Source organism: Mus caroli, chromosome 4 (assembly GCF_900094665.2).
Source record: "Mus caroli chromosome 4, CAROLI_EIJ_v1.1, whole genome shotgun sequence".
Classification (NCBI taxonomy): domain Eukaryota; kingdom Metazoa; phylum Chordata; class Mammalia; order Rodentia; family Muridae; genus Mus; species Mus caroli.
Genome location: NC_034573.1, coordinates 79,487,561 through 79,501,644, shown reverse-complemented (window position 1 = coordinate 79,501,644; position 14,084 = coordinate 79,487,561). Strand labels below are relative to the sequence as shown.

Sequence of the window (14,084 nt, the reverse complement as noted above, 5' to 3'; positions counted from 1 at the left end):
AAGAAATACCAACCTTTGGACCCAATATCATTCATAACCGGGTAGAGCACGTTTACGTCGTTACGTGTGCTTTGTGTGTTGCTTTTATTGACCTGCGTGATCTGCATGACATTATTAAGCACATACATGAGTTCCAGTTGACCTGCTGGGGAGCAAGAGCCCAGTTGAAAAGTAAGTCACAAGTGAGATTGCTCAGTGCACTTTGCCTGGATAACTGGCTGTGCGCTTTCTGAGTGAGAAAACAACTGCAGTCATTGGTGAGGTGGGTGACCATAGGAAAACAGAAATAAGTCTAAGGAACCTGCCAATGGTCACCAAGCTTCTAGTCCCTTTAAGGGGGGCCTGTCCTTTAGGATACAGGAGTCTCCTTATCACAAAGCTGCAGCCTTATCAAAGTCCAAAAATGCCAATGAGCTCTAGGGCTGTAGTTCAGTAGGTAAAGTGCTTCCCTGCATGCATTAAACCCTGGGCTCAATCCCTAACACCTCAGAAGCTCGGTGTGAACACTCCTGGGATCTAGCATTTTGGAGGTGCCAGCAGGAAGATCAGAAGTTCAAGGTTATCTGTGGCTATATAGTGAGTCCAGAGACAGCCAGAACTACATGGAACTCTATCTCAAAAACAAAATAAAACAAAACAAAACAAAAGACACCCAATTTCAGGGGCTCCAGAGGTCTCACTGGTTAAGGACACTAGTTGTTCTTGCAGAGGGCCTTCTGGGTTCCATACTTAGCACCTGCATGAAGGCTCACAGGTGCTTGTAGTCCAGTCCCAGGGAATTCCATGCCCTCTTCTGCCAACTGTGGTCATTGTATGCACATGGTACACAAATGCACAATCAAGCAAAATACTCTATGCATAAAGTAAAAAAAGATATTTTAAAAATAGAATGTTTTTTAAAAGAAAGCAAATTCTACAGCCATAGGCTCTGCCTATTATGTTAAGTGAGCAGGACTGCCCTTCACTAAACTCTAAGAAGGTTATCTCAGCCCTAGCTGGTGACTTTCCATGAAAAGAAGAAAGAGTAGCCAGATGATGGTGGGACACTTCTTTAATCCCAGCACTTGGGAGGCAGAGGCAGGCAGATCTGTGGGTTCGAGGCTAGTCTAGCCAACAGAGTGTGTTCCCAGAACAGTCAGGGCTACACAGAGAAATCCTGTCTTGAAACAAACAGACATATAAATACGAAAACCTAAACAAAAACACAAACAAACAAACCCCTAATCACCAAAACCAAACACACATAGACACACCCAAAACAAGGGTGAACATTTAACTTCACCTGTGTCCTTGCGGAGGCTGGGACACTTACAGATCTTCTGGTTTCAGGAAAGGTACATTATTCATGGGTCTCTGCTTCTTCATTGTTTTTCTTAGTTCAATTCTGTAATTATCCTTCCATTCTGTGCCTCAAAAGTATGTGGGGAGTTTATTTCAATTGATGGAAATATTTGTATTTGAGGGTATAAAAATGTTAATAGTAGGCATATGGGGACCATTATGGGTGTGGAGCAGAGGACAATTTGTGGGAATCCATTTTCTCCTAAACATGTGGTTTCCCCCCTCAAACTCAGTTCGTCAGGCTTGGCAGCAAGTGCCTTGACTCTCTGAGCCATCTCACTGGCCCCTTGATTTTTGCTTTTGAGATGGGGACTTACTGTGTCACCCAAGCTGGCCTAACTCCTGAACTCAAGCAATCCTCCTGACAAGCCTTCAGAGTAGAGGGACTCTTGTTACTACATCTGGCTTGGAGCATTCACATGCAATAAGTACATACATGCTTTTTCTTGTGGAGACTGGTCTTGCTACACAGCTCTGGCTGCCTTCAGTCTCCTGAGGACTGAAATTATAGGCATGCGTCACAATGCTGCCTACTCAATTCTAAAAAGTCTCTTGTGTTTCTCCATTACAAGAGTTTCAATGCTAATTAAATAGATTATGAAGAGGAGACAGGTTTGACATTTCTTCCTTAGCAACAGAATACAGACTAGAGGTGTGTATGGTGGCTTCTTCTTCTGCCTTTAGTTCCTGCACTTGAGAAGCAGAGGCAGGCAGATCTCTGAGTTCGAGGTCAGCCTGGTATACAAAACAACAGGCAGCCAAGGATACACAAAACAACTATAAAGCCAGACAACAATGCAAGTCTGTTTTAGATGAAGCCCTTGCTGCCTGTCACGACCTGTGAACACTGGTCGTGGTTTTGCCTGTCCGTGTCTTTGTTTAGAGAACTTATACAAGCATGCTTCTCATTGTCTTTTCAGTGTTTGGTGTCTTCAAATCTTGCAGCTTCATTGTGGCATAATCTGACAGAAAATTAGTTTTAATGGATTTCCTAACATGGTTTCTTACTTACCATGGTAGGTTAGTAAATAATAACTGTGTAAGCTCTGGTGTGTTGAGCCGGCCAGCAGGTCAGTCAAGTCAGTCAGTCATCCATCCATCCATCCATCCATCCATCCGACCCAGCTCACTGGATGGTGTCATCCCTGAGCTGGTGTTTCTGGGAGCTATGAAAGAGGAGGCTCTGTTATCTCATCCATCCAGTCAGCCAGCCGGCAAACAAACTCAAGAGGTTGTGAAGTGCTGTCCATCAGTCTTCTTAGTTTTCTCATTTTTTAGAAATCAAACTGTCCTGGAACTCACTTTGTAGACCAGACTGGCCTTAAATGCAGAGACCCAATTGCCTCCTAAATGCTGGGATGAAAGACATGTGCTACCACTGCCTGTCAAGGATACTAATTCTTTCTTTAAAAAAAGATTTATTTATATATGAGTACACTGTAGCTGTCTTCAGACCAGAAGAGGGCATCAGATCTCATTACAGATGGTTTTGAGCCACCATGTAGTTGCTGGGAATTGAACTCAGGACCTTTGGAAGAGCAGTCAGTGCCCTTAACTGCTGAGCCATCTCTGCAGCCCCCAGGATACTAATTCTTAAATTGTCTTTACTACAAAACTAACTTGCTATGTATAACACTTTAGCCTAGGAAGGTATAGGAATTCCAGAGCAACAAGTTGATCAGAGTGAAAGAAAATACTGACTTAGATGGTATTTCCTGTAAGTGGGGAAGAAAAGGTCTAACAGCTCCTAGAAGTTAAAGGTGAGAAAAGTGATGGACTGTGTTAATTGACATTTTACCGAAGGATGGCAAGCTCACATGGCTTGTGTGTAAATATCAATGATGTCATTTTTGATAAATGTTGATCAGAAAATGGTTACCATTTAAATTATGTTTTTGATGTTTTTAAAAATATTTGTTTATTTATTTTATGTATGTGAGTGCACTGTAGCTGTCTTCAGACACACCAGAAGAGGGCATCAGACCCCATTACAGATGGTTGTGAGCTACCATGTGGTTGCTAGGAACTGAACTCAGGACCTGTGAAAGAACCATCAGTGCTCCTAACCACTGAGCCATCTCTCCAGCCCTTTAGAAAGCCGAAGGAATTAGGAAGCAAATAGGAAGATTAATCTGAAACAAAACATAGAGTGAGTTTATAGTATGTATATAGGTAACAGACTTATCTATAATCCTTTACTAAAACCAAGACCCTTAGTGTAGGCTTTATAAAATATTTTATTTTTAGGAGTTCCTTGACACAGGACCTAATGGTGCATATCTCAGTCCCAGCAACTCATGATTCTGAGGCAGATCAGAGCAGGCCTGGTCTAGAAGATGAGTTGAAGGCTAGATTATTTGACATTATGAGATTTAGATTCAAATAATAAAATAAAATATTAAAAAAAAAACAAAGATGGGCTGTTGATTCAGAGCAGTATAGGGAATCAAGAGGGATCTTTGGAGCTGGAGAGGCAGCTTTAGTGATAATGTGTTTGTCTGATATGTGCAAGATCATGGCTTTGGTGCCTAGCATAGGGAAGAACAGAGCAAAACAAAATGCTCAAATGAATCAGATACAGAGGAGTGGACATTGATTAGGTGAATCAGATGCAGAGGTGTGGACATTGATTAGGTGGTTGACAATAGATAATAACAATCGTTGTAACCTGCACCTATTCTGAGAATGCTAACTTCCTCGGACTCATTAAGTCAAGAGCAAACCACTGCATTGCTCTCCAGAGCATCCCACTGAGGGCAAGTGAGTGCAGGCAGCTCGGTGTGGCCCATTCAGAACAGCCCATTCGGCTGTTTCTACCTGTTCAGTATAGGGAAAGCAAACGAAACTTACCTAGATGCTCCAGGCCCTCTGGGACGCAAGCACATTCTCAGGCTCACAGTCGGCACTGCGAGTGCACATTTACCAGCAGTTTAAATCCCTACGGATAGCCTTTCTATTCCTGTAGTTGCCTCTTACATTATCCGGGACCCAGGGCCAATCACTGACTATGCTTTATGAAAAGGAGGAAAAAAGACCTCAAAGTGTTTAGTGGCATCTTGTGGAAATTTGCCATACTGTGTGAATTCATGACATGTATCGTGTGAATGGTGCCCCCTAGGGGTTGCGTGATGAATAGCCTGAATAAAATCCATGGTATCTCTGGCTCAGGATATTCTGGTTTTCATGACAGAAAGAACAGCTGGCTTTCTGTCCTCGGGGAGGGTCTATGGCTACCTCATTGGTGCCGCACTGTGCAGGCCATACTGACTCCACCCTCCATCCTTGCCTGATAGGCATCTTTTCAGCAAAACACTTCTTACAGGCCTGCTTTAGCAGTATGTAACTGCTTGTTCATGTCAACAAAGCAAGCATTTCTTTTCTAATTCTGGGAAATGAGTGTGAAGCATTGCCCAAAGCCCCGAGAAAGTGGTGGGGAAGATCACCAACTTAGGACTTAAGCTCACCATACATGGTAGACCATGGCTACTTTTAGCTGCCCCTTCCCACTCCCATTTCCTTCATAGCACACAGGTTGACTATGGAGACAGCCTAATAGTGTAAAGGAACTTGACACTGAATTAATGGGGTTATATGGAAGGTGAGTTGTTCATATGGCCCTCCTAAACCATCCTAAGGCCTTAAGTAAGTGGGGGGGGGACATGGTGCATGCGTGTGGGTTGGTGGAGGGGGTGGTGTTGGTGAAGGTGGATGGGTTGTTGGTTTTAGGGATTAGAGCTCTGCAAGTGGAACCTCCAACATTCTCCAAAGGATTGGTATGTAGGTCACTAGTGTTCACTGATGCCCTTTCACAAGTGAGCGCACACCATCTTTATTCTTCACCTGGTAAGTTGGATACTTCAATGAAGAAAGAGGTTGAAAAGAACTAAGAAGTATAGTGGGGACTTGGTCCTATGTCTTACTGATGTCAAAGTGCAGATACAGATACAGATACAGATAGATACAGATACAGATACAGATACAGATACAGATACAGATACAGATACAGATACAGATACAGTTACAGATACAGTTACAGATACAGTTACAGATACAGTTACAGATACAGATACAGATACAGTTACAGATACAGTTACAAATACAGTTACAGATACAGATACAGATACAGATACAGTTACAGATACAGATACAGATACAGTTACAGATACAGTTACAGATACAGTTACAGATAATATAGATATAGAGTTCCCATTTTAGGACTTAACTCTCTGGCAGGAAAAAACCACAGCTGGCTTCCTTGTTTGGCAACTAGAAAACTCCTGTTTCTCTCTTTTGTGTTACAGTTTCATGCTCTATCTTATAATTTAGTAAAAGCAAATATAGTGCACCAGGCATGGTGACTCATGCTGCAATCCAAAGATTTTTTAAGGCTGAGACAGGAGAACCTGCCACAAGTTTGAGGCTATTCTAATATTGGCTATGGAGTCACAAAAAAACCCGCATGTACACAAATATTATGTTATGACATAGATTTAGTAAGAGGGAAAAATATAAATGAATGTTTATTAATGCAAATGGTTTGGTAGATGTTAAAATATACATTCACTAACAATAGCTCAGGGAAGAAGCTAAGCAAGTGTATCTTTGAGCCTACAACAGGCTACCATGAGAGTTGGCTTTTCTGCTGATGCTCTGAATCAATTACTGTAACACTACTGAGCTCTGTGGTTCTCAGGTTGAAAAAACCTTTGCAAAGTGAACTCTGCTGAAGAGCTACAATGCAAAATACTGTATCAAGGGAAACATAAGGGATACATTAGTGAGAACTGTACCTCAGATGCACAGATCTCTCAGCTCCTGGGTTCTTAGGGAAAAGTCCAGTGAAGGACACAAAGAGAAGAGGGCCTGGTGAATAAGTGAAGACTTTCCTGGTTTCCATGCCCCTCATTTCCCCCACATTGTTAGGGAATAAAATACAGCAAGCANCACATTTACCATGCTGGGGATGGGGAGATGGCTGAGTTGGTAAAGTGCTTGCTTCTCAAGTGGTCAAGTGCCTGCTGAATTTGGACCACTGGCTCCCATATTTAAACCTGGAGCTGGGGTGTGGTCTAAACCCCAGCGGAATAAAAAGAACCTGGGGACACATGGTCAGCCAGCCTAGTGGAGTCAAGACCATCTAAGCTCAGTGGGAGATTCTGCCTCAAAAAATAGGTGAAGAGTGTTTGAGGAAGATACATTAAATCAACCTTTGGGGGCTGGAGAGATGGCTCAGCAATTAAGAGCACTGACTGCTCTTCCAGAGGTCCTGAGTTCAAATCCCAGCAACCACATGGTGGCTCAGAACCATATGTAATGAGATCTGATGACCTCTTCTGGTGTGTCTGAAGACAGCTACAATGTGTTTGTATGCAATAAATAAATAAATCTTAAAAAAAAAATCAACCTTTGGGCTCAAGTGTGGGCACATGTATACCCACACCCTCATGCCACACAAACATTTATATTTTGATCACTCTGAGACAGGAATTTGCTAAGTAGCTCTCTCTGTTATGATTCAATGTAACTCTGGCCGGCTTGCTTTTTAGTTTTTCAGATCTTGACTGGCTTTGAACTTGCTGTGTAACTGAGGCTGATCTTCAACTCCTGATCTTCTAGCTCCACTTCCTACATGCTGAGATTACAGATGGGAGCCACATACATGCCTCATTCAAGCCATGATTTTGATATGTAACTCAGCAACACTAAATATGTTCACAATGTAGTCCAACTCTCACCATTATTCTCTACAGAGACTTTTCTCATTCATGTAAAATATCTTGTCTGTTTATGCTACAGGGTAAAAAACAATGGCTCCTTGATCCATTTCTTCATTTCTGCCCTTTTATTTGAGAGTAGTTTTATTTTGTTGTTGCTGTTAGTTGATTTGGCTGTTAGGACATTTGCTTTCCCCTAATATTTTCTTTTTGGCTGGAGCTATCCAGACTACACTACTGTATTTCACAGCTCCCTTTTTACCTCCCTGTGTGTTGGAGGTGGAACCCAGGGCCTTTGAGCTTGCTAAGCACAAGCTTACCAATGAGCTACACCCCTGGCCCCTTGAGATGACTACTTTAAAGTTTTGTTTGAGGCAGGGTTATGTAGCCCAATCTGGCTTTAAGCTTACCATTGTCTTGGCCTCTGCCTCCTGAGTGTTGTATATCAAAATTAGAAAAGAAATTGCTATATCAATTCCTAGACAAGTCCTACAAAAGCAAAACATTATTACTTAAAAAGAAGAAAAATAACTCAAAATTCTCTCTCTCTCATTTTTGAGAGTGTCCCACTATGTAGTAGCAAGGCTGGATTGAACTTTCAGAGATCTGTCTGCTTCTGCGTCCAGAGTGCTGGGATGAAAGATGAGCCCCTGGCACAACAAGAAAGTATTTTATAGAGTCTGTTCTAGCAGTGAACTAGGAAAGGGAGGTTTCNGTGTGGTGTGGCGGCACCTGTCTATGTTCTCAGCACTCAAGGGTGGAGGCATGAGATGCTGCTTTGGATCTGACGACGTTCACTTACTAACTGCCTGTTCTTTGGACCGCAGTCATCGCCAGGCAGAGGGCGTGTGTGGTAACATCTGAGCTTCTTCTCTTACAGACGTTTGATTTCCTTGCTGATGACTCGACATCTGACATGGATGAAGTTCCTGATATTATTCCGTTGGAAGTGGATGATTGAACCCAATGACCACACACTCCCAGCCTTGTCCTCTTAAGGCAAAAGACCACCCAACTAACACAAGGAAAGACTCTATTTTATTGAAAATGTAATATATATCTTTTTTTTAATGGTTGCCTCTGTTTTATTCCTGTGTCTTTGGTGAACATTCATCTACTCCTGTTTGACTGCTTGATCTTAGTTGTAAATGATGTGAACTTTTGTAAGAGAACTTGTTCTGCATCCTGTGTCATTTTATACAATTCTTTAATGTTTAATTGCTGAAATGCCTTTATAATAATATTGGGCTGTAGGCCTGTGAGATGGCTTAATGGGTAAAAGTGCTTCCTGCCAAGCCTGATGGTCTGAGTTTGACTCTTTCAAACTGTGAGACCCCGACTTAGAGCGTTTCTCCCTGAAAGGTAAAGCCCCTAAAACATTCCCCCAAGCTTGTTTTCCCTGATCTCTGGGGATACAGCCAGAAAGAAGCTCTTTGTTCTTTTTTTTAAATTTTTTTTTTGATTTATTTATTTATTATATGTAAGCACACTGTAGCTGTCCTCAGATACTCTAGAAAAGGGCATCAGATTTCGTTACAGATGGTTGTGAGCCACCATGTGGTTGCTGGGATTTGAACTCGGGACCTTTGGAAGAGCAGTCGGCGCTCTTAACCACTGAGCCATCTCGCCAGCCCCTCTTTGTTCTTTATATCCAGCAAAAAGCCTTTTTTGTTTCTGTGCCTTACAACCATAGATGCGATAATTGTAGGAAGACCTAGCCAGGCACTTGATTGGCTCCCTGTGCCAAGGACACGGAGATAGATGCTGGAGAGGAGCGACAGCTCACTCCCCCACCCCTCGCCAGAGAGGAGCTGTAGCCAACTCTCCTCTCAACTCCTCCCAATTCCTCACTTTTCCTTTAAAAGCCCCCTACTGTTACCACTCAGGGTCGAACTCCCATGCCCTGCTCAGTGAAAGGAATTCATCCTCAGCTAGCTGATAATAAAGCCTCTTGCAGTTAGCATCAGGTGTGGTTTTCTCTGGAGTCAATGGGTGCCTGCCTGGGACTTGAGCGGAGGCCCAGCTTCGGGGGTCTTACAGAACCCACATGATGGAATGACTTTCTCAAACTGATCTCTACACACACACACACACACAAATATGTAATAAAAATATAGAAGTTGGGTAATATAAAATTGGACCAGAGAGTCTTTTTTTTTTTAACTGAACATGGCTATTTTCTGTTTTTTAGGACATTCTTTTGTTTTGCTTTTTTGTTTTTTGAAACAGAATTTCCCTGTGTAGCCCTGGGTGTCCTGGAACTCACTACTTAGAACAGGCTGTACTTGAACTCAGAAATCTCATGTATCACGGGCTGGCCTCAAACTTACTGTATAATTACATATATGAGCCAATACACCCAACCTTTACTTTTGTTTTAAAAGACAGTGTTTACTATGTAGCCCTTGCTAGATTTTCAGACTCATTTGTAGACCAGGGTAACCTTGGACTCACAGATAACTGCCTGGCTCTGCCTCCCCAGTGCTGGATTAAAGGTATAGGCCATGATGCCTGGCTCAAACTCAGCTTTGGAGAAAAGGTCTTACTATGTAGCCCAGGTTGGCCTAAAACTCACTGTGTGAAACAGATTAGCTTTGGATTTGAGAACTCAGCAGTTAGCTGAAGATGATCTTGAATATCTGATCCTCCTGTGGGCTTCCATGTGCTGCAGATTCAGGGGTCAGGCCAGTTTGGGAAACAGAAAGGTACCACCTCAAAACCATCCACCCACCCACCCACCCAACCAACCAACCAAATAACCAACCAACCATCCAATCAAACAAACAAACAAACAAACAAACAAACAACTAAACAACCAACTGTCTGTCCATTCAACTATCCAACCAACACCCACCTAACCAACCAACCAAACAAACAAACAAACAACTATCCAACCAACCAACCACCCTTCCAAACATCTAAACAAACAACCATCCAACCAACCAACCAACCAACCATCCAAACAACCAAACAACCATCCAACCATCTAACCAACCAACCAGCCAAGGCCAGCTTATCAGGTAAATGTGCTTACTGCTGAGCTGTAACTTTAATTTTTTAAGGTCTACTTTTTTTTTGGTTTTGTTTTGTTTTGTTTTGTTGTTTTTTTGAGAGAGAGTTTCTCTGTATAGCTCTCGCTGTCCTGGAACTCATTCTGTAGACCAGGCTGGCCTCGAACTCAGAAATCCACCTGCCTCTGCCTCGCAAGTGCTGGCATTAAAGGCGTGCACCACCATTGCCAGGCTAAGGTCTACTTTTAATGATGTTTTAAAAACACTTTAACCTCTCTTTTAGTCCACTACCCACCACAGGTAGTAGAAAAGAAAGGCTATGGGGGAAGTGGGCATGTTTAGAAATGGGTTTTTGGAGCAACTCTTGTCTGTGTTATCTGGAAATCAGCAGTTCAGTTCAGAGGTTAACAATGGCAGCTTGATCCAGTCTTAAACACTTTATGGATACTCCAGCAGTCTAGTTTGATAGAGTCTGGTTAGCAACACTGGTGGCATGTACTAGTTGGAACACCCAGGTCTCAGCCTTAGCATAAGTCATCCAGAGGGACCAGGGAGGAAGGTCAGGAAAAGTTCTCAGCTGTGTCTCTGAGCAAAGTGAAGATCAGCAAAGACTTGAGACTAACAAGTGTTGTCCAGCTAGCTCTATAAGTAAGCCAAGCTCAGCCTCCATCACTGTCTGTTGAATCTTTTTTATACTCTCTTGAGTATAAAAAACATCACAAGTCCTTTTTGGGTCTTATCTCAGCATGTGTCTTGCCTTAGCACCTGAGTCTGTCTTAGCTGACATCAGATCATCCTGAGTCCAAGGAAGCAGCAAGAAGCCGAGGCACACTACCATAAGTTTTTTTGTTGTTTCTCTTTATGGAGTCCTGGCAAATGTAGCTCAACTACGCAATGTAAGGCAGGCCAATATGTGTGTCATTAAATAATCCTTAGTCATGTACCATTCATGGGCTTGCTTTAGTAAAACATCCTTGCACCTGTGTCCACTTCAGAAAACACTCCTTTATGTGTTTGCCCCAACAAAACACCATCCAACACAACTGACTCTCCAAAGAGCCCTTAAGTTCCCACTACACTGGGCCTGCCAATCAAGACTGATGATAACCTATGTTCAATATCTGGGCCTAACATGGTGGAAGGAGAGAACCAACTCTTGAAAGTTGTTCTCTGACCTCTACAGACTCATACTGTGGTACATACACTTGATCAATGATTAAAATGTAACAACAAAAGACATTTCTTGAAATTTTTCATAAATAGCTCATTTTTAAATTTAAATTTCTGAGATAGAATCTCACTATGTATACCAGACCAGCCTGGAACTCATTAGCAACATCTGCCTCTGTGTCTAGAGTGCTGGGAGTAAAGGTGTGTACCACCATAGACAGCTTTATTAATAAAGCTGTATATATATATATATGAGTGCCTTTGCCTATAGAGCCATCTTGCTGGCCCAACAACTCACAAATTTTAAAATGCCTTTCTGAGCAACAAGATGAAATTTGATTCATCTCCCTTCATGCCACCTTGGACATGAGTCATTCCTTTGTGCTGTAGGTTAACCCATCCTGGTAGAGGAGAGAGGGGAAGTATGGGTGGGAGTAGAGGAGAGGGAGAGAGAGAGAGAGAGAGAGAGAGAGAGAGAGAGAGAGAGAAAGAGAAAACACTCGTATAACTTTTATTACTGTAACTATTCTGTCTTACTAGTTGTTGTTTATTTCTTACCATGCATAAATTAAATGTTATTATGGATTTGTGTATATATATATATATATATATATATATATATATATATATACCCATAATTTCTGAGTTAGAGCTCACTGGGAGATTATAAGCTCACCATGTACAAGGCCCTAGCTTCACTCTCCTGAACAGAGGGATAGAGATGAGTAGAGAGACAGAGATAGGTGGAGATAGTGGATGGATGAGAGATAGATAGATAGATAGATACATAGGTAGGTAGATAAATGATAGATACACAGATGACAGACAGACAGACAAGACATACTATAGAACCCAGTGCTATCTGTGGCATCCCCTAGAGGGCTTGGAATATATCTCTTTCACACATCCTATTATTGTGGAAACTTATTTGTTGAACCATCACGTTTTTCTGTTGAGACCATTAATTATATGATGTGAAGAAAGCATGAAAACAATTGACTGCATCTTAATTATTCTTTGTTTTTGTTATTTATTTTGAACTTATTCCTTCTGTATTTATAGGCTTTTTAAAACGTGAATCCTTCAGTAGCGCAGGACTAAGCACTGCTCCCTTTATTCCAGTTAGCACCTGGCCTCTCCCTTTCTGTTTTAGCATAAGCCTTGGATCCAACATTCTATTTTGTGGTGTTCTTTTTCTTCTCCAACTGTAAATTGTGTGTTTCTTTTTCCCTGCTTGCTCTTTTTGATTGTAGACCTGCCTAAGAGTGACTACTAGTAACCAAGTGATAGAGTCAATATTGGGCTGTCTGAAATATTTGCTGCCAATAAAATTAGTTCAAGACTCTTGAGTTTGGATTAGCCTGTGGGCAAACCTATGGGGGTATTTTCCTTTCTTTTCCTTCCTTCCTTCTTCCCTTCCCCTTCCTTCCTTCCTTCTTCCCTCCCTCTCTCCCTCTCTCCCTCCCTTCCTTCCTTTACTTATTTATTAGATTTTTCAAAATAGGGATCTCTCCATGTAACCTTCACTGTCCTGGAATTCACATTCTAGACCAGGATGGCATGGAGCTCAGAGGTCCATCTGCCTCTGTCTCCTGAGTGCTGGAGTTAAAGGCGTGTGCCACCATCATCTGGTGGGGTCTTTTCTTGATCCATGATTGATGTGGGAGGGCCCAGCTCACTGGGTGGTGTCAACCCTGAGCTGCTGCTTCTGGGTGCTATGAGAAAGGAGGCTAAGTTATCTATGGTGAGCAAACGAGTAAGCAGCACTCCTCTGTGGCCTCTGTATCAGTTTCTGACTTGAGAAGTTTGTGGTCTTAGGGTGGTGAGATGCCTTACAGAGGCACAGAGCTGAATCTTCCACAGCAGAGCTTACCAGAGGATTCAGACATTCTAGACAGAGAGGGAGAAGGAAATCAAAGAGACCCAGCAGCACCAAGAAGGGGATTGGAAAAGGGAGACTCAGACAGAGTGGAGCTAGAACACATGGTGTTCATACAAGAGGGAGGAGAAATGCTGGTGGAAGNGGNGTGGGGGAGGCTGTCTTCCCCTTAGCTGGGTCTTCAGTTCACTTTGTATGAACAGCAGGCCTGGAGGAGACCTTGGCTTCATCTTGGTAGAAGGTAACAGCAAAGGTGCTTCAAGCCATTCCCATTACAATCAGCATTGCCACAAGCCTAGACAATGGGTGGTCAGCCACATCAGCCTGTGGTTTGCAGCTCAGAAAAGCAGACTGGTCAATGTCTGGGAAGTCAGTGATGCATACCTGAGATTTCTTCTAGCTCTCCTGCTGGCCCTGCCCTCAGTTCATTGCACAGCAGGACTCCCTTAACAATAGGCTAAACCTGTCTAAGTTATGAATAGTCCCTTTTCCATGTGTGTAACTCTATTCTGACTGTTCCATTTATTGATTCATTTATCTCACCCAGAACATTTCTCAGCTTCTCAAAACTTCAGCCAGGTGTGGTCACACATACCTTTGATTCCAGCACTGAGAAGACAGAGGCAGGCAGATCTCTATGTGTTCAAGGCCAGCCTGCACTAAACAACTATTTCTGGGGAAGCCTTGGAAACCCAGAGAGACCTACCATAACATACATTAAAAAAAAATGTATTGCCTGATGGAGTGTCAGAGTATAGACCAGTAACATTCCTAAAATAACAAACAAACAAACAAAAAACCAAAAAACAAAATTCCCAGCATACAAGATTACTTATTGCTGTCCCCCTTCTAGTCTTTCTACAGAAACAAATAACATTCTTCCTCTCCCCCCACCCTCCTCCTTCTTCTTCTTCTTCTTCTTCTTCTTCTTCTTCTTCTTCTTCTTCTTCTTCTTCTTCTTCTTCTTCT

The 14,084-nt window shown here is 42.4% G+C and overlaps 1 protein-coding gene across 1 annotated transcript in view; it reads left to right on the top strand.

Annotated features, from left to right (window-relative positions):
• Positions 1-14,084, top strand: part of Plin2 (perilipin 2) — a 40,603-nt gene that overhangs the window by 18,278 nt on the left and 8,241 nt on the right. The window contains exon 9 of the transcript XR_003836441.1: positions 7,936-8,104. The gene's annotated coding sequence lies outside the window, so the exon portion shown is untranslated. The remainder of the gene's footprint in view (positions 1-7,935; positions 8,105-14,084) is intronic.